The sequence below is a fragment of the Actinia tenebrosa genome, unplaced genomic scaffold, assembly GCF_029948245.1.
Source record: "Actinia tenebrosa isolate PJP-AT-01 unplaced genomic scaffold, QUT_ActTen_1.0 PGA_scaffold6__47_contigs__length_16458017, whole genome shotgun sequence".
NCBI classification, from domain to species: Eukaryota; Metazoa; Cnidaria; class Anthozoa; order Actiniaria; family Actiniidae; genus Actinia; species Actinia tenebrosa.
In genome coordinates, this window is record NW_028292583.1 from 15,493,421 (window position 1) to 15,514,639 (window position 21,219).

At 34.3% G+C, this 21,219-nt stretch overlaps 1 long non-coding RNA gene across 1 annotated transcript; it reads right to left on the reverse strand.

Annotated features, from left to right (window-relative positions):
* Window positions 1-1,112: 1,112 nt before the first annotated feature.
* LOC116288547 (uncharacterized) lies at window positions 1,113-3,339 on the reverse strand. The gene is made up of 2 exons (XR_004196199.2): window positions 2,909-3,339; window positions 1,113-1,882 (listed from the first exon to the last, which is right to left on the reverse strand). It is a non-coding gene; the product is annotated as an uncharacterized LOC116288547 (long non-coding RNA).
* Between the last annotated feature and the right edge of the window lie 17,880 nt (window positions 3,340-21,219).

Sequence of the window (21,219 nt, forward strand, 5' to 3'; positions counted from 1 at the left end):
TAAAATTCAGTTGTAATTCAACTCGTTTAATTTATTTATTTTTCGGAATTCAGCCCTGGGTTTATGATTGATCACAAGGGTCTTATAGTCTGCTATACAAATCCTCGTGTTGATGGAAAAGTCTGGCAAAGTTTACTGTTTACTCAAAGGATCTCAATTATAGTCTGTCATGTCACTATCTATCCATCAAACTACTAATTGGAAACCGCGAGATTAACAGTCTAAAAAGCGTTTCGCAATAGGCTACATTGTTTAAGTTCTTTCTTCAGTTTTGCAGTAAATTGCGTGCAAATATAGAAGCTAAGTTGGTTGTGGAACTCCGCCACTGTTAAAGCCAGCAACCGGTTATAAAACACAAGGTATATTTAAATCTGGGTTGTTTTTGATGTCGTGTGGTTTAACGACACAAATACCTTTGTTTTTAACAAACATTGAAAATTCCTTGTGGGCGTGTGTTTTGCAAAGCTTGGAGCGCTGTCAATGAATCGATCGGCGTTGACAAAAAAACAACCTGAAATGCCAAAAATCCTACAAAGGAGAGGAAAGCTGATGTCATTGATGAATATATCACATACCTACGAAGCGTATAGGACTTGCGTTGTAAACTAGTCGCTAAAATTAGCAGCGGTAGACTTTTCCAACTTAGGTGTGATATTTTTCACTGATGTGCGCAACCAAATAACAGGCAGATTAAGATTTCCGTTTTTCCTTCCCGCAAACGACAAACGTGACCACGTTTTCATCGTTTCCCTACATTTCACTTTACCTTTTGCAAACCTTCTCGACAAAGACAAGTATTCTTTTGTTTATCTACTACATGGAGATTTTTACGATTCCTTTTCACTAATTTTAAAGAATTTTTTAATGGTCAACTGACGTTTCATGTTTCCCGTAAACGAGAATCTTAAACTCTAATAATTTTAAACTGATACTTGAGCCATAAAGACATGTCCCGCACCCCGACGCACTCCTTTAGGTCTATTAAACCGAATTCCATAGAAATGTCTAACCTTCCTTGACTGTGGTCGCGGCCACAAAAACGAGGTGATATCGGATCTAATATATATAAATGGTTCAGGTTAAAAAAAAAAATTGGCACTCAGACGTGATCATTATTTCAGCAGTATTCTTTATTTCATTACGTTTCAACTATATGATGATATACAATTTGTTTATCAAAAATATAGAGTACAGTTATCGCCTATTTTACAATAATAAATAGATCAGTAATGAACTTAAATGTGCACACAGGAATGAACTATCAAAAAGCCTGTCTTTCATGATGCAAATCAGTGCAAATTAACAAAAGTTATTTTTTGTTTGTTTAGCTAGGGAATTGTAGCCATCAATAACTCAAAAAAACTGTTGCTAACTAGTTAGGCTAAATAATTCGAATGTATTTGAAAATGAAAACAATAACCTAACTGTCAGTTAAAGGTTCTGTCTCACTTTTTCGGCAGCAAACGATGCGTTTTTTTAAATACAAACATTATCGTATCCTTGGTCTTGCATCTCTTCTTATCGACAGAAAAACACGCTTTGAATCTTTCTTGTTTTCATAAGTATTAAAGTCTTTAGTTCTGCTTGAATCCCAGCTCGTTTATATTCTCAGTTACTTGATTGTTTTAAAGTTTTGAACAATCTTTTCACGTTGTTTCTCTTAACTCCACAACGGTTTCGACATTTCACAAACTCAAGACTGCAGTCATAGCAATTTCCAATTTGGCATTGGCTCATGCAGGCATCCCAGTTTGCTTTGCACCTTTTGGCACAATGTATAGGGTTTGCAACAGCACATGTAAGACAAACGGCAAAGAACAGCAATAAAACTCTCTCCATGGCTTGTTTTTCTCAGTCGCAGCTAAAAACACACAACAACAAACTAATAATCAATGAGCAAATAGTTCCAAGTGCGTTGGAGGACTTATCTATGATAGGAATGTGAAAAACAGCTTCAACAACAACTACCTAAACTGAAAAACAACCTATACCAAACTAAGAAAACAACCTTTAATAACCTTACTAAAACTTTGTAAAAAACTGCTTAATGCTTTAAAATCCTTTAAATTCGCTTCAAGGCTCAATATCCTAGATCTGAGTTGTACTATAGTGAAATATTTTTCAGCAGTTCAGTGTGCTATATATGACGCTGTCATACGCCCTCTCATCTCAGAAGGCGTCATTAAGTAAACCTTTCTAAACTTGTCACTATTAGTTGAATCGAAATATCAATAAAAGATAGCGTTAGATAATAAGCGTCTTGTCTTCGATGAGCGAGCTTCAAGTGCTAGCATGCTTGGTGTCGTCACAGGGAGGGTGGGGCGGGGAAGCTTTTAACATTCCTAAAAAGTATATTCGAAACACTCTACATTTTTCATAAAAAAATAATTGAAACTTTTTCGTTGGCCAGTGGAATCAGAATAGCACACAAAAAAGAAGATTTTAATATGGCCTCAAGGTGCAAAAAACGATATTCCAGCAATCTCATTTCTTTGCGATTCGATTGATTGATTACTGATTTAAAGATATTGATAGTTCAAAAAAAAATTTTTTTTTTGAAAGTCAATGACTGTTTTATAGCTCGCGGCATGAATTTCTATACAAATATCAATTTTACTCTACTATCAGCTAACTCTAACCAGATATGAATCGTTCTGATCAAAGGCACAGTTACCCTTTAATAGTAGAGAATGAAGTTTTGTACACAGAAAGTGGAAATGACTATAGAACTAGAGTTCCAACGAGTTAAGCTAACTGTAACATTGTAATGGCTTCCCGCTGCTATTCGTTTGAAGTCGTCCAATCATGAACAACTTAATTCAACGAATTTAGTTAATGAAATCCATGCCATAGATATATTATTACTTCTACAGTCGGTTCACCTCAACATGTCTTGCCTAAAACTCACCTTTTTTCAGGTCTCTTTTCTTCTTTCTTGTTTGAGATTTAAAGATCTTGATACAACTTCACTGCATGTGGTCTTTATCCGTACCTCTATTTATACATCCCCAGAGAGTGAGATATTCCGTGGACCTATAATCAGTTACGTGCACGCCAGCGCCAATGCGTGGGAGACGACACTCAGACTTCATGGACCTGATGGATGACGGTATATACTTATATGTAACAGGGAAAACATACTTGAAAACGCGGATCGGACGTTTTTCGAAATTTTTGACGGTTAGGAATTTAAGCTATCATAACACGTCGATTCTGCCGAAACATTTCACTCAAACCTCAAGCGAGCAATGGTTGGTAGGGAGGTCAAATATACATGTATTTCATGACATGTTTTGGGAAAACGTCTGCCTAAATAGAAAAGGAAGTGAGGAAAGGAATGTTAAGTGAGTTTCGGAATTGATGGACTGGTTTAAAAGCGACGAGGTTGATCAGGCTACCCAATCCGTTAAATACAACACTTACATTTAATGCTGTATAATCTCAGGTGCTGTGAGCAAGACAGGAATCTAAAGTAAAAAAATATCTTGTTTCTAGGAAGATAAAATATTCTTAATCGAAGCTCATTTTGAGAAAATATAATTTCAATGTAATTTCGAAATGCGATGCACGAGGATGCACGCATTAAATATACCGATGATGTCGATTTATTTTAATTCTCTAAGAATTGCTGAAAAATCGAATACTAAGCTCAGCCACATCACCGTCTCGTTCTATCTCTTCCTTCCGGCTCAATGGCCTTGTCCCTTGTTGCTTGTCGCAAACGGTCAGGGTGGCTTCTACTAGCTTTGCCGGGAACTTTCACACAACGCAAAACTTAAATGATCATCTATGATTCTTGACTCAGTCGACGCATGTATATTAACGAAACTGTATTATGTAGTTAGATTGAAGCCATATAGCTACTGAATACTAATCTTAAATTTCCAAATATCATTTATCTTTTAACAGCTCGACCATTCAGCTTGACAGAAATTCTAGATTTTCCTCTTTCAATAACTAATATGTCGCGCAATTAATTTCATTTCACAATCAATGATATTTCGTTAACATCACAATGAAAAGCAATATTTATTGATTCTAAGTTTAGTTCTGTTGATATTAGCAGGAAATCATTCTTCAATATCATTTAATGTACGTTTTTATTTAACTACTTTAAAGCGAAGACACTCAGACCTTGAATATACACTTCGGGTTATTTGTCACGAAGATGGAAACATTTCTTGCTCAACATAAATTAGATTTGCTGCAACAGTTTTATTGTGCTCTACATTTTAAGTCTCAACTTGAGAGGAATATACTTGAATATACTTTCGTATGAAAATCATGCATGGAAAAATCCAGTACACAAGGAAAGAAAGATAGAACAATGAATAAAATTGTTTTTTAACGTTAAATACAAACATCCTTGCAGTATGTACTCAAGATTGAGAGACACCCTTGACAGTTTAGGTAAACAGTTATGGCAAGTATGAAAATATAGAAACATAGTTGTTATAGAATTTCAGATGAAGTTAAGCAAAGTATAAATGACTTAATTCCTTTCTATAAAAATCCTTTCGGGTACTTGGGAATTTAATCTGAAGATAATGGATTTTTTCAATGATGTAGGGAATCGTAACTGTAATACATCGAAACTTTAAATGATGTTGGCGTCAGTAAAACCATTGGTTAAATGGTTTTTATATTGCGATAATTAAAAATACGTGCTTAGTTTAAAAGCTTCTTAAATAGAAGCTTGATATTTTTGGATACGTAACTCAGTAAAAATTATTATGAAGGGGGGGGGGAGAGGGTGGGGGGTTGGATAGATCAATTTGTGGCACCTCGAAAATTTTGGAATTCCATTTGGTAAAATTTTTAAAGATTTTACGAATCGAGTATAAAAATGAATTGCTTAATGTTAGGAAAAATAGTCAACTCATATTTTAAGGATATATTGTATATTATAATTCGCACTTGCAAAATCGGAGTAGAAAGGAAATTCTTGATCACAACGTGCAATATATTATTTTTATACTGATCTCACGAATAGCACTGACATAGCTTGATCAGTACCCCCTACCCCTCCCACCCAGCGAAAATATTGGTCAATATTGGTCCATACATAGCTTTAATCGTGCTTTAAGTTCACACTAATCCTCTTAACTTCGAGTTGAAATACCGAATATTTTCCTGGGAATTTCAAAGACGTCCTTAGCTTAGCCACAAACACTTCCTTTTGCGCTCTCTCTAATTTGGAAAACCATTCAGGAAGATCGGTAGCTTAACAGGAGAAAAAGCACACACACAAAAAGGATGTCTAATTTAGCTCTGACAGAAAATTAAGACAATTCCCAGAAATATTGAGTTCTGGTTAATGCTTTTAAGAGTATTTTTTTAGTTGTGGTTTAAGTTAAAATATCCCACGACCTTTGCCGCACATATTTCTTGAGCTTCAATAGGGATTCTATGTGGATTGATGTTATGATAAAAATAGGTGTGTGTTTTCATCAGGAATTCTTAAAATGCTTCCTAGGTTTAACGAACTCTAACCAGGAACAGTCATGGGGCCTGTTCAGAATCTCGTTCAGAGACCATGTTTGTACTGACTTCTAACCATTGATCAGCGACTGGCACTGCTACATTCGGATATTGTAGCTGTTTTACCGTATGCTTTCCATAGAGATTATTGTTCTCAGTTCAGTTTAAGGCTTAATAAAATGACGGGGACAAATTGGAGTAGCTTTTCCTCAGTTTTTTCAAAACTAAACGTCTTCTGGAAAGTTAAGTTAGATAAGGCAGGAGTATAAGTATTTTAAAAACAAATGAGCGCCAAAGCTGAATCTTTCCACACTGAACGCAGTCCGTCCCGCAAGATTCGAGTATAGACCAATCAGAATGCGAGATTATTTTATCAGTGCTCTAACACAGCGGCAGAGTACGTGCGCACTAAAGCTTTTTATAGCCATACGAAATCTTTAATCCTCGTAAGAAAGAGATTACGAAACCATTGAACCCTTGAACTTCGTGAAGAAGGCAAGATTTTGTCGTGATCACTTCCGCTGACGTGACATCTTGTTCCTATAATTAACTCCAAGGCCAGTGCGTGACCGATGCAACCATGCCGTGGGTCACCATTTTCAAATCATCTCATTCGAGATTTTTCTTACAAAATAATGAGAAGCTATTTGAATGTTGTGGTATACCGTCTCTTTTCCGTATGCCACGCCTATGTCGTTAATCAACTTCCTCTTTATTTTACTTCTGGTCCGTCTTTATATAGACCGTGTGTTTGTATGATACCGTCACGCGGGCCTGACATGCCATCGTACCCACCCCAGTCATGTGATTCAGATCACGGAACCAATTAGATGACTCTGACGCGTGCCAGTATTTTCGTCCACTTGATTGAACTAAGTCTACTCTGACGCAGTTTTATTCTTTGCTTTAAATTAGTGAAGCGTTAAGGCCTCCGAAAAAGCGCGCTCTGTCCAACATACTTTTTAATATTCTACCAACGCCTGACTTTGATACATCCAATTGACACTGCCGACTGTTGAAAAGTGTGCTATAGCCAAGAGCAAACTAGATGAAGGCAATCAAAATGAAACAAATTAATGTTATTATTTACTGATTAAACAAATATATCAGCTGTTTATCTTATGTAGTTAATGATTTCTTTAATCGATTAATTAGAGTTTAATTGATTCTGATAAGAGATCATCAATTGGACAACGTTTAATAGATCAAGGGGTGGTTGGTTTTGATGGGACGAGCTATACATGCCAAAAAGCTATCTATCAAATAAAGTAAAGATTTAGCCAAAAAAAAAAAAAAGGTTGAATTATTGAACTTATCAAAGCCTTTTTCTCTGTATTCTGTTATGTCCCACACAGGCTCTAGTTACAATAGCGTTTTTTCATCCATCCATCCATCCATTCAGTCATTCTTTCTATCCTTCGTTATTTTGTATGCATGGAAAACCTAAGATCTTCTTCTCGAAGAAATTGTCGCCAAAAGAATGAATAAACAGTCAGTCTAAGTGTCCTTTATTTACATTGTGAGCAGAGCACTGACACAAACCAGTCAATTTAATAATTATTATGCATTAAAAAGCCGAATATTTTTTAAAATGTATCAGTTATATTTTCAGCAAAGTATTACAATTGATTCCAGAAATTCATTTACTAAAAACCAGACCAAAAAAGCACAAATGAGAATTGGAATGAATCGATACTTCGAGACGCTGAAGTCCAATATTTGAACAATTAATTTTTGAATCGAAACGAAAACCGATTTTATATTTGTTTTTATGTATTTGTCTACACGCTAGGCTAATAAAACGAACCTGCTAGAACAGGAAATAATGTTGAAAGCAAACTAGAGGCAAGCATAGTCATAAACAAAGGGAAGCAAAAAAACAAAAGACTCAAAGGTGGGTGCAAGGTTCCGTATCTTTTTCAATTTTGGACTAATTTGGAAATTCGGAAGAATGTTTGTTAGTGACAATATTAGGTGGGGCTCTCTGTGCAAGGTGTATAGAAGGAGTGATATTGGGTTTACTATCAAGGTTGATATATACGTCATATAAGCAAGCCTTTTGAAAAACTTCGCCTGAAGATATCGATCGAAAATCGACAAACAACAGTAAGCTAGAGAAAAAGACAGAGTAAAGGAGAACTAGAAAACTGGTAAGTAATTGCAAAATATATATATTTTTAATTGTATTTTCGAATTCTCTGCTGACTCTCCAATATATATATTTGAAAAATTATCCATTATCAAAATGATACTGAAATAGAATATTGATATGAACGAGGATATTGTGCGGAATCTTTTGCCAATCCTACATATGTTCTTTTGTCGATCTATCGGTTATTTTTATGTCGTACGAAATATATATATATATATTTACATTTTTCATTTCGAATATGTAATCAAAATCGCCTTGACTTAGATCAGCTCAAAGCTTTTTGTTTCAGCTGCAGGGTATCGATAAGATTGAGGCCGTTTTTCTATCAAGGCATGGCCTCGGATTGTTCTAGTCAAAAACCTCTCTTAAACCTTGTCTATCAGCTTTTTCGAAAATTTTTTTCTAGATTTCAACTTAACATATTATGATATTCTGAATGATCGTTGTTCGATACAGAATTTGTTTCATTGATGAATATATATTAGTAGTCTACGGGAAAAAAAAGCCTATCCCATAAAACTCTTGCTTAAAAATACTGATCCAAGTTTAAAATCGTGTTGATTTCTGGCTCTATCTAAGTTTTGCAACTTTTAAAATTTTATTGTATGAAAGCTTACGTTAAAAGTTTACGTTATTCATTCCACGATGTTCTAAAATTTATAACAAGCCGTTGAACTTACAATGAATATGTATCAGACCTACAGTTGTGTAGCTCCATGGGGATTCAGCGCGCGTTTCAGTACGTTAGGTAGCTTTTATATTAGGTTATAATTAGCATTCAAACTGGTAAAGAACAATACTACATACTGACATAAACACGCCACACTCAATTGTAAACAATTAAGACTACAACTTCTAGAAAAAATGCTATTGTTGTCAAAACGATGCTTCAAATGAAACTGTAAAATCTAATTATGAATAATGAATAATTTTTTGTTAATTAATAATGATAATTGATAATACATTTTCAATTAAATTTTACTAAAATTTAGTCAAAAAAAAAAAAACGTCTTTCACCTAACAAATTCCCTTTAATTTTTTCTCATGCCTTTTTTCACTTTTCTTTTCCGATATCTGATTGGTCAAATTATGTTTTTCTGCAATAATTCATTGGCTCTTAATTCGAAAGAGTGCGATTTAATAGTCAAAATGGTGCGATTCGTGATTAAATCGCACTGCTGGGAGCCAATCAGATTGTAGAAATCAACAGTGATTTCAAAATGGATGTAATTAATATAAAAATGAAAGGTGCGGCAAAATGTCAGAGCCAAAACAATTTTTTTTTTTCGCTTCATCAAATTTGAAGCAGAATCATATATTTCACTTTTATATTTTAAGGCAGTTATAGATTATTAGAGAAAGCCCGGTCTTCATCACATGACTAGAAATTATCAAGTGCGCATGCGCACGATATGAAACTATATTTAAAAATTGCTTAGCGATAACCATCCATACAATCACGACGTGTCCATATACTATACGGTAAAATAGGGTACGCATGGAATATGCATATGATTATTGAGTATGCCATATTTTTATGAAACTTACATGTAATTGTCCTATATCACTATGACGTCACATGAAAACAATCTTTCGTTTCAACGCAAAGAATCATGGTCGTGGAAGCAGCATCAACATGGAAAGAAAACTGGAAAAAAAAATCCCTGTATTTTTAGAATTTAGTAAAGCATTAATAGGAATATTGTAGGAATTTTAAAATGTCCAAAAAGAGTAACAGTAATGCCCCAAGTGTCGTTCCTAGGACCACTGAGAGGTGATTGACTCAATGCCTTTAACTAAAAGTATCTGGTGAATCGGGTGAATATTCAACTCATTATTGCCAGATAAGGGCTTTTATAAATATTTAGACCAATATACGAAGTTTTCTTGCCATACATCAGTTATCTTATAAGAAACGTTGTTTTAACGTGCGTTTGGGTTCAAAAAAACTATTACAAATCGTTATTAGAGCGCAAACGTTATTCTGAATTCAGCCTATTCATAAAAATCTTTTTGGGTGCAATTATGAAGTTACTAATTTCATGTTTGTTTGAGAGGAAACGGCTTGTTTTTAACTTAACCTTAAACAAAGAAATAATACTCAATTAAATGCTTTTACGTAGACAAGTAAAACTATATGTATGCCGAGTCAGAATACCTTGTATAAACAAGTATACACCATCATTATTTTTTAAAAACCTGTCCTTTGGCGGAAGCTACGAGCCAGATGGTGAATTGAGACTCAAGTAGTAGCGGTAAATTAAAGAGTTTCTAGAAGCTACAACCAGACTAAATCAACCTGTTTTTCCTGTGTACCCAATACATTTTATCATAAATCTTTACTTTTGCGGCATACTAGATCTTAACATGTTAATGAACTATTCACTGCTGCATTTGGCATTTCTGACGGCTGTATCCATGCAATGTTCAATCTAAAATAGGTGTATAGAAAACGGCAATCCTAGGTTCTGGAGATTATACATGACATATAAAATTGATTGACAGCTTTGTAGGGAAAATTGTTTGAAAATGGTTTCTGTAGCATATGTAGTTGATGATTAGACCTGTACAAAAATAGATCGGTTGTAAGTTAGGTAAACGAACTGCTCGGATTATAGCGACTGAGAAAGCTACACAAAAATACATCGGTTGTAAGGTAAACAAACTGCTTGGATTATGAAGCGACTGAGAAAGCTAGGTGATTATTATTTATCATAGTAACTTCATTATCAAAGAATATAAAAAGCAGAAGTTTTTGGTAGCCAATGTGGTCATAATTATCAAGTTAATGTTATAATGTTAACTGCATGTTTAATAGCCAAGAACCAATCGAAGTAGACCCGGTCTACAGAAGCAATACGCGGCATAGTGCTATGCAACCTCGCTTTATAGGAACATCTTCACTGGATGAGTATTGATGGTAAGACGTAGTTAACCTGAGGAAAAAGACATACGCGATAGTCAAACTGAATATCGATTGCTTTACTTAATTGCTGATGAACTTGTAATGGAGTTTCAATTACTAATTCCTCATTCAGTAAAGTCCATTCCAGCAGAGTTAATATAGATTCCAGATGTGTCCCGTCGCTACTTCATTGGCCCGCACAGTTCTATAAGATTCGAATTCTTCCGGCTGTAGAACGTTATTTACTAAGTTTATCTCCTACGATAAGGAAGACATACTCAGAAGACTTTAAATTATTGTGTTATCAAATAATAAATTTAAAATCATACGAACAAACTTTATATAAACATATAAAACTCTCACTACGATGTTCACGAAAAATTCCTCTCAAATTTAATCTCCTACAACAACGAAGACATGCTCATAAGACTTTAAGATACGTTATCAGTTGCTAAATTTAGAATATACGAACAAACTTTATATAAATATGCTAAACTTTCACTGTGTCTACGATGAAGTAGCTATCAATACAGCATCATCCGCACTAAGCTACCTACTAGGAACTGTTATGAGTTCCCATCTCGATAATCTTTGTTTCATAAATTTGCCGGACATCCACCAGGCCTTCAGTAGGAGTCAAAACAACTACTGACAGCTGTTTTCTTCTAAAAGCTGCCTGTGATGGAACAATATATATATAAGAGCAATTAAGGTAGCAAGTAATTAAAAGGCTATTCTTCAGTCTAAATTGACAAGGAGCTAAAAGCAGTCTCACCAACATCCACTTTTTCACAACTTCGCTGAGCTTAGCACCAAGACATTGGTAAGTTACTTTACCAACTTATTACACCCAACCTTTCACTTTTCTACACCTATCAATTTTTTTCCTGTTAAACTCTTAGATTTTTTGACCACAGTAAAAAATTTGGAAGAAATGGGATAAGAATGAAGAAAGAAATTTGAGGTTTTATTCTACTTTTATTTTTTCTAAATCTAGTATATAAATTTTTTTCTGTTAAATTCCAAATTTTTGTGACTATGGTAAAAATGGAATGGGATGACGATGGAGTTTCAGTTTCATTTTTTTACATCAGTTAGGTTTTAAGAGTGAAAAAGAAAAAATCGAACAAAATTTCTTGGTTTCAAAGTTCGAGCTATCGAAGTTTTACTGAGTTTTGTTTAATGAATGAAAGAAAAAAGAAAAAAAATTGCAATGTTCTCGAACTGCAAACCTTAGTAGAACTAAAAGAAATAACCGAGAAATAGTTAAAATCGTTGTTTGGCTTCACATATATTGGTTCGCATGAGCTTAAAATCAAATTGAAATTTTTAAAAAATTCATTTTAAGTTGTTTTTTAAAATTGAAATATTATCTCGTGTTTTGACATTTCCGTGCATTTTTTTAATTTTTAGAGTTTACATTGCCTAACCCCAAACAAGGCCACCCAAACAAATTTTCAAATTAAATTCACAACTAACATTTGTAACGCTGGGCGTTAAACTGTTTCTTGTCCACTTCTTATCATACACACACTCGTATAAACTAAAATATATGACTTTAAAGAGGAAAAATGTGAAAACTTGTACAGATTCTATTGTTTAAATACTCAATCGTAATTGGCTAATTTGTATGAAAATTTATCTGGGTGTAGTCGCGCTGCAATGACAAATTTGATTTATGATACAACTTCACGAAATTTGTGGAAGTATATCAATATGCAAAAATTTCCCTAAGAGGTATTTATGGGAAAAAAAAGATAAAATTAAATTTTAGCTTTGCTGACATAAATTTGTCGAGACAATTAATGTGAATGTTGTGGGGGGGGAACTTTAACAGAATTTTTTTTTAATGTGGCGCCAAGTTGACTTTCTGCAAATAAAGTCCAAGTGTTTTGCCTCGAGTCCATTTACTATTTTCTCTATTTTCTGTTTAGAGTCATTTGACCATCTTAATAATAATCTATAATCAAAATGCTCCATCCAAAAGCTCATTAAGTTAAAAGGATGAAGGTAGTGTAGATAAGATTCGAAAGTAGTTTATAGTGTTGCTAGAGAGCATGATGTTATCGTAAGACGATGATAACGTCAGCAAAGAAAAAGTACAAATGATGAATAACTTATCTTTGTATATAATAATATGGTTCTAGTTCTCGAAGCAACAAAAGGCACTCGATAACTGAGCTTTTTAACTCGATTCTCTTAGCTTGAAAACATTTGAAGTGGCAATTTCAATCACGTTTGTAATTCAGTTTTTTACCACATCTTAACTTAAAATCTCATCAGTATGTTGATATGGAATGATCTAGAACCTTGCACCTGATCACCTCTCTAAAGCGACCACTCTATCTTAATAAACCAACCGGTTTTTCCTTACGACCACTTATCGTACAATGTAATGAAATTTCATTTTTTTATGGGACAAACCCTGTTAAACCGTTCCCTTTTTCTAGACCATGCAAACCAAACCTCTACTAAACGACTTCCGTCTAAAAACGACCACGAGTGCTTGCTTGAAGAGGTCCAACTGCCAAATGGAATAAACTTCTCCAGAGGCAAAATACTTACAAAGTCGACTGATTCGATGAGTCATTAAGAACGTGTCATCATCTTTATTTTTTTCAAGTTTCAAGACTGATTAAGCCGGCTGTGTTCAGACAAGCTGCACCATTGTTTGTTCACAAGAAAATTAGATTTTCCAATTAGTCATACGAACAAGCCGCGATCGTTTTCGACGGAGTTAGAAGCAGTCACCGAATCTGATGCAAATGACTTCATGCAATAGGTTTTGCTCATTTGAATAAGATCAGATTCGGCAGAAAGAAAATTTTACGTTTAAACTGGCCTTAAACAGACATATATTGGCTTTTATTACTAATGAAATAATTGATCTTGTTCTACGACAACAGACAACACACACATATAAGGGCGTATAGTAGCTGAACTGTCACCGAGAGCAAGGTACAAGGAATCCGGAAAGACCAGCAAGCGGTCGCCATCTTTGTTAGAGAGACCGGCGAAGCACTACTTTCTTACTTAATCACTTTTTTTTACTTATTCCCTTTAATATGTTTGCTTTTTCTATTGACACGAAGCACCAACCTAACGTTGAACAATTCCATCCCATAACATTCTTACTCATGACCATTTATTTGACAATCGAGCAACTATTTAAAAATCTATATTTAGTTATTTGAAAACGTTTTCTTAACGGTCTCTGAGTAATCTTTATTGGTTATAATTTTCAAAAATAGAGAGAGTAAAAAAGTTGCCTTGAAGTAGAAGGCTTCACAGATAAACTACATATGGTATATAATTTATTTTGTCCAGTTCGTATCAAACTTAACGAAAACAAGAATTAATCATCTTCTATCTTGACCGAGATTAAAAGCTGAGACGTATCTCGACCGAGTTTAAAAAACTGTAGGCATTTGTTACTTTGATAAGTTTTTGCACGAGAAGACGGGGAAAAATGACGGATGTATTGATTTGGTAACTTATAAAGTGATATGAAATCATAGATTTCGATATATAGTTTTTTCCGTGTATTGTTCTTCGCCCCAAAACATGTCCATCGCAAACCCCATCTTTACTACTTCAATACCGTTCGGTAAAAAGATTCGAAATCCTATGTCAAAAAAAACAAAATTAAGATCTACTACATTGCTTACAAAACCCATGAATATATTAATAAGAACATTTCCAATTCATGAACTTCAAATATAAATATTTCACCATCGTCTATAGCCACTTACATAGTTCAATTGCTTCATTAGTGTCGAACAATAATATTTTTCTAATAAGAGTAGACGCTAACTTGAGTGCGACTTGATTAAAAAGTCGACTCATATATAAATTAGCTGGTAATTGAAATCGATTGAGACAGACAAACGAGTTCAACTCGTTGCAAAGCTCTCATAGTCATCAAAATCAAAACGAGCAAAATGCATGGCAGAAATCAAGGGTTTTAGAATAATTGATTTTTTTGAAGTTTGAATTTGCCCTCTGGCTTGGTAACTGTCCCCACACTTTACTTCCTCTTCCAGGTAACAGGATGTATTATTTGAAAAGATCTTTTTTTTTTTATTTGTAAAAGGAAAATCATTTAGCAAAGCAAAATCACATTACTTAATTTGTGTTCATCCACGCGCCAAAAACTGTATCGACTCAATATTAGACATTGAAAATAAGATCGTGAAATAAATATTAATAAAACGTATTAATGAGATAAGAGTCACTTCATGATGAGTAACTTTTTTGTTTCGGATCGTAGCATTCCATTAACGAGTAAATATTATTTATAAGTGATATGTATCGCTTCATTGCTAAAATCTAATTAACCCGTTTAATATGTGCTGTGTATATACATATAAAACAACCCGACTTCAATACGAAAGTAACTTTTTTCACTTCAAAATGAAAATGTCAGCCTTGGCGGACGCGACGGAGCCTGTCATCTCATAATCTATTGTTTTAGGCAAGACATTATGGGATGGCCAGAGGGCAAATTCTTTTAAAGCCAACTGATATAATCCGCTTGATGATATGCAGCTTTGGATTTGTGATAATTTACTGTATTCTGTTGTTTTTAATATCCGCATCTGGTATTAAAATAAACTCAAATTCCTTTGAATGATTTTCCGCTTTTCATGGAAGGATCATTACAGACTGACCTTGATAGAATTAGGTATCATAAAGCAATATTAAAAGATCTATCAAAGTATATTTAGAATTTTTAAATCTTTTAAAAAACGATTGAGTTTTTTGTGGTCTTTAAAGTAAAAAAAAAAGATGAGGTTAGCGATATGAAAGGAAATGGTACCGCGGACTCATAAATAGTGGTCAGCGGTAAGCTATATTATTGACATACTGAAATCTTACCATCACTAGCAAGCTTCGTGGAGGAAGGAACAGAAAGTTAGTCATTGAAACTTGGTGAGTTTCATGCGCTTTATTTATTGTTGCACTTTATTGCTCAGTTATATTACCACTCGATCTTTTAACTGCTACGCGCTGATCACAACAGGGAAATAGGGCAATACACTGCCGCCAACCAGAGAATATAAAGGTGTTGACCAATGTAATTGATTGACGCCCAGTTTCCCTGTCGCGACTGTTGACTCGATTAACGCGTAGCTGTGAAAATGGTGGTAAGTTTTTTTAGACGTCTACCAGGTGTTGAACGCATGCACGAAAAAAAGAACCGATTAGCGACGACATTTTGATTTTTACAGCTTTGATTCAAATGGATATTTCTGCTTCTAGATAAAATATGTACTGATGTACTGCTAGCTGCTTAATTGATCCTTAGCTAGCTTAGACACATCTTTCCCGTCTCGTATTCTTCTCTCACGGCTCCCCTGTACTCTCCTGTGCGGTCCTGTCCTAATCCGTTGTATCCTTTCATAGTCTTCTCTATTATCCTCCTTCAGATGAATTCCGCATCTTATGTTTAGGTCTAGATCGACTCTGACTTCAAGCATGATAAGAGTCAAAATAATGAGGTCATATAATCCATTTCTTTCGACATGTTTATAGTTAGACAGATTATTAAACTGCTCAAACGATTAATTTAGGGACAGATTAATAAAGCAATATAACATTCGCGGGGAAATTAGAAAGGATAGGAAGAAAAGTACCTGAGGTCATGAAGGATTGTTTTGTGAAACAAAACAGCTTAGGAGAAGATAACATCGACCCCCCGCAGTGATGACGCTCGTTAATTTACATAAATCAAATTAAGACTTGATCGGTTTTCGAAAATTCGTTTTATGATACCACGAGTGAAAAGTTGCAAGTTATTGAGGGAAGTGGATAACTTTATGAAGTTAAAAGAATTTGGCATATTAAAGAAAAATTAAGAATAATATAGAAAGATATGAATGGAAGGATGGATGGATAGAATTAATAGGGAAATCATTGAAGCAAGAAAAAGAAAAATCATTTAATTGAATAAGTTATGAAACTAAGGATAAAAAATAAATAAGCAAGAGGAGGGAAGCGTGAAGAATGAACAGATGAATCGAAGGATTGATGGATTGATGGATTGATGGATTGCCAAATGAAAAGTGAGAACATGAAACTGTCAAGTCAGCCCAAGTCCAAGCCGTACCGTACGTTGTAATAAGTTATTCATTCTAGAATCAAGGAATCATCAAGGATCCAAGATATAAGAAAGTTGTTAAAAGACAGTACTGTTGTTTGTGCGCATGTTACAAATATGATGAGATATATTGCTAGTAAACAAAGTAGGAAGACCTTGCAGATCTTGTATCAGTTTATATTCGTTCCATCCTCTACACCATATATCTACTAGACTTGACAAGTCCATGAGAGACAAGCCCACGAAATAGAACAGACAAGAATTGACAATTGTGACCTCATTATCACAGACTCCATTACCGACTGATAGTCATCGCCTGAGGACCCGAATTTTTCCTCTTAATAGTATTTGATAGAATTGTTATTGATTGGGATCTTGTCGCGTCCAAAAGTGGGAGGCGTTAGGTTGACCATTATTAATAAAAACCATCGTCTTCCTCTCATCAATAAAATACTAAAACCCTATTTAAGATTGCATATAAATTGGGCTTGAGTTGGAAGACAGGAACTTGCGAGTTTGTACTCTTTGTCGTGTTGAGTTAGAGAGAAGACAAGAAGCTTAGCGTGTATAAAGGGTATGTAAAGAGTGCTGATGTTTTTTAGAGAATATTTACCGGAATTTTGAGCCCAGAATTCTTGAATATGGATTATCTTCGAGCACAAATGAAGTTAACAAATTTATCTTGTAAAACACTCGTATTAATGTAAGCATTTTAGTATTTTATCGAGTTCAAATTTTATAAAAAAATCTAGGCTAAGTTCTTCTCCCAATCTGTAAGGAAAAACTAACTGAACCTTCTTTGCTCGCACTTGAAGAATTGAAGTCTTATTTACCATACAAATTGGTTTAATAAAGTGGTAAGTGATTTTTGTATTCTTATGATAATTCATGGATGAGCTTGAAGAAAGATAGGTGCAAATCCTGTGGTCTTCGTTTAAGATGCTTGAGTATAATTGTTCGTATACGTTGATTGTCTCAGTTACACTTCCTTTTCTTCTCGTGAAAAGTGGCGAAACAATCACATTTGCAAGACAGAATTTTCCTAAGGAAATATTACAGAAAATTTCCAAAGAAATTAGCCATGAAATCCTCATGCATACACTAAAAATGCGTATATATTTTCCCATATATTTTTAGGTATTATATTCCTGTCCTACGTTCGAGCTTGTCAGCTTAGCTAGTCGAGTTATCTCTCAGTAAGGCTAGTGGGATTTGATTCCGTTTTTTTTTGGAAAGAATCTGGTATCAAGTCATCACTTTGATTAAAATACTGGTCAAGTTTTGGTATTAAAGGAAAGCCAACACATCACGCAACCAAAGATTTGCTTAGACCTAGAGTGCAGAGACTATAGTTTTAATTCCGTTCTTCTAAATTCGAATTCAGTGGAACCAATGTTAAATTGCCATTATTATTAACTATTCAATTATCTACACTTCTCACAGCAGTCTTTCATTTTTCAATCTTTCATTTTTTTTCGTTTTTCCTTCCCTAGAAATTTCCTTTAGCTACGAAATCTTCTTTTCTCTCTCCTCTTTCCATTCTTAATTATTTTCTTTCTCTCTGTTTGTCTATCTGTCTGTCTCTGTCTCTCTTTATTAGAGCTCTGCTTCACATAAGCTATTTCATGATAATTCAAAAACAAAAAAGAGTCGGCATGAAAAGGAGTACGCCATCAATTATGTAGTAACATGAACACTTTGGTATGCCGTCAGGCTAGTTTAAACAGGTTTAAACAGGTTTATACAGGAATTAATTCATAACGGAAGCAAAGCATTAACGAAAAGGCAGGAAAAATGTTCAGCTAATTGATTGTGATTGTTATAACGCATGCGCGACCTAGTACTACGCATGCGCACTTACAGTCAAGATGACTTATCGCACAACAAGTCGGATACGAGCCTTGAGAGTGGAAGGCTTAGCTTTGGAGGGCTCTTAATTAGATGTGAAGTGGAATGAATAAATGAGTCATTAGAAAACGAAAAGTTACTGATAAATTATCAGACATCGTGTCGTCGGGCAACACGCCGAAATACCGCGACGCGAGGTACGAGGACGAAAGAAGCATGAAATCATCAAATTATTTAATGTCTTTTTAGAAATGACTTTTTCAGTCCTGGCAGGCTGTCGTATAAAATATATCTGAAAAAGCAAAGTTCAGTCCTTGGCTACAAATTCATCTAAATATGTGGCTAACCACTTCGCGCAAAGTTTCAGTCTGCGATCAACAATCTTGATCTCAAGCTCTCTGTCTCTCACTTCCCACCCCCTCCACCTTCCCCCAACCCCACACATCTCTAAGATCTCTAGCCTATCTTGCTATTCTATTTTTCTCTCCTTTCTTCGATCTGTATATACTTTTAGTGGTAGCTTAGAAGATGATAGTACTAAAGAAAGAGAGTAAGTCTTTTAAAGCGAGCATAAACTTATCTCTCACACACGAGACTTTGGGATCGAAATACGGAAGAAATTCTTAAGTAAGTAAAGGAGATAGACTTGAGTAACCGTCACACGGCTAGATATCTTATTAATTCAATTTGATTTGATCACCAAATCCATTTAGCCGATGCTTCTTTACTAGGGTATTATCTCCAAAGCCTAAAGATAAAATGGAGCCGGATTAACTAACCTTGCTTTAAACAAAATGTGCGAAAAAAAATAGTTCCACCAAAATTTCTCCCAAGTGGAGGTTTAAATTTAAATAATATTACATTTTAAAAGTATTTAAGTAATTATTTCCTTCTTTCTTTAAATTAAAAAAATTTTGATAAATATTCTTTTTCCCCAAAAAAATCTATGAGTTCAAACTTATATTGGCTCTTAGTTTTTGCTAGAGGGTATCATGCAGATATTGGATTCGTACTGGTTCTCTAGAGTGGTGTTTTACTTGAGGGCACTAACGCATCATTCTGAAGAGAAATAAGATGATCACTTTGAGTTTTTCACGGCTTAAATTTTAAATTGGTTCGGCAACAAGAAACGTCCTCGAAAGTTAATATAGATTAACTTGAATGCGCTCAGTCTTATGTTTTAACCGTTCTAAAAACAAGCAAAGAGGGAAGAATACGGTAAGTACGACTGATGGTTTTACGTTTCCAAACCACGACGAGACAGTATAGAACCAGAAGAAAAAACAATGCTTATTTGATGTACTTGTGGAGCTTGTTTTCATTTCTCATATTGAATTATAAACCACGCCTACGAGATGCTTTAAATGAACAAAGCAAAAATATAGTTACAGCACTGAATAAGGTTTTCACAAATGGAAAATTCTTTTTTCGCGATAGTATTCATCAAACGTTTTGAAAGGGAAAAAGGAAGCTTGATGAAAGATTACGAGCTTTTTTCTATGATGCCAACGGTTACTCACATTGGACAAATCCGTATAATTATTTCAAAATTACTATTAATCTTTTACATTCAATGCTATTTTCCCAACATTAGAGTAACTATCTAGTTATATATAGAAACTCAGTGTAACCGAATTTAAATTGAAAATTTGAGTTCAAAAAATATTTTTATCGAATAATTCAAGGGAGAAACTCGTTTTCCTATTTTCGATTAGCACAAAAACATGAAAACTTCAGTCTGTAAATACTTCTAAAAAAAACGCCGGATTAATAAATTTTGAATATTGAACTTTTTTGACGGTAAAACACTTTTATTTCAGTCTTTAGTAATGTATAATTCAGATTTTTTTCTCTAAATATGGACCTAGATATTTCGGGTTATGGAACGACATTTCTTGACGAAACTGATAAGCAAAGTATGAACAAATAGATGAAAAACAAAAGACTTTGAATAATAGATGAAAAAACCTCTCCTAGTTGTTGTTTATCTAAGTCATCCAACTCGAAAGATAAATATGTATTTTGATTTTCAAATAAGTAGGTTTAAAGTAGAAACAGAACCAGTACTAATCAAATTTTCGAGATCAAACCCAAGGTTTACATTCGAAAGCCTTAGTGATATATGGCTTCGTTTGCTCACTGAACATTCCAATAACCAGAACAGTCACGTACAAGAGGTCCAATCACTCAGAATTGGTACCGAACTGCGTTCAATTGTTGATTTTTTCTTCGAAAAAAAAGTTCCAAGTCAATACTTTCCATCAACATCTCATTGAAAACTGACAATTCATTTCCGGCAAAAACTGAAATATTAGTCGTATATTCTTTAGTTTTTATAGCTAAAATACCTTAAAAAAGGTTATTAAAAGTCTATATCACGGCTGTGTAAATGTTTAACATGTAATGCTAGCCGCCCTGTCGTTGTCGTGGCAGTGAAAGTAGTTTTTTTTATTAATTTCGTCATAGTTTTAGCAAAGAACATTTATTGTTGATTACAAAATTCAACATTACTTGCCAGTCTCAACCACACTCCGTAGAACTATCGCCTCATATCGTCACTTTGTGGCGTCGAAACTTCCAAAAGCTATTTCATTCTTTATTAAGATAAACCAAAACTCACTTATAAAGAAAGCAAGGATCAATCGAAATTGATTAGCCGCTGGTCAAGATCACCGTGGCGCTAATTTATGACGTCACGCGCAGATGGCCTGATCAGAGTTCTGAAGAATTTCA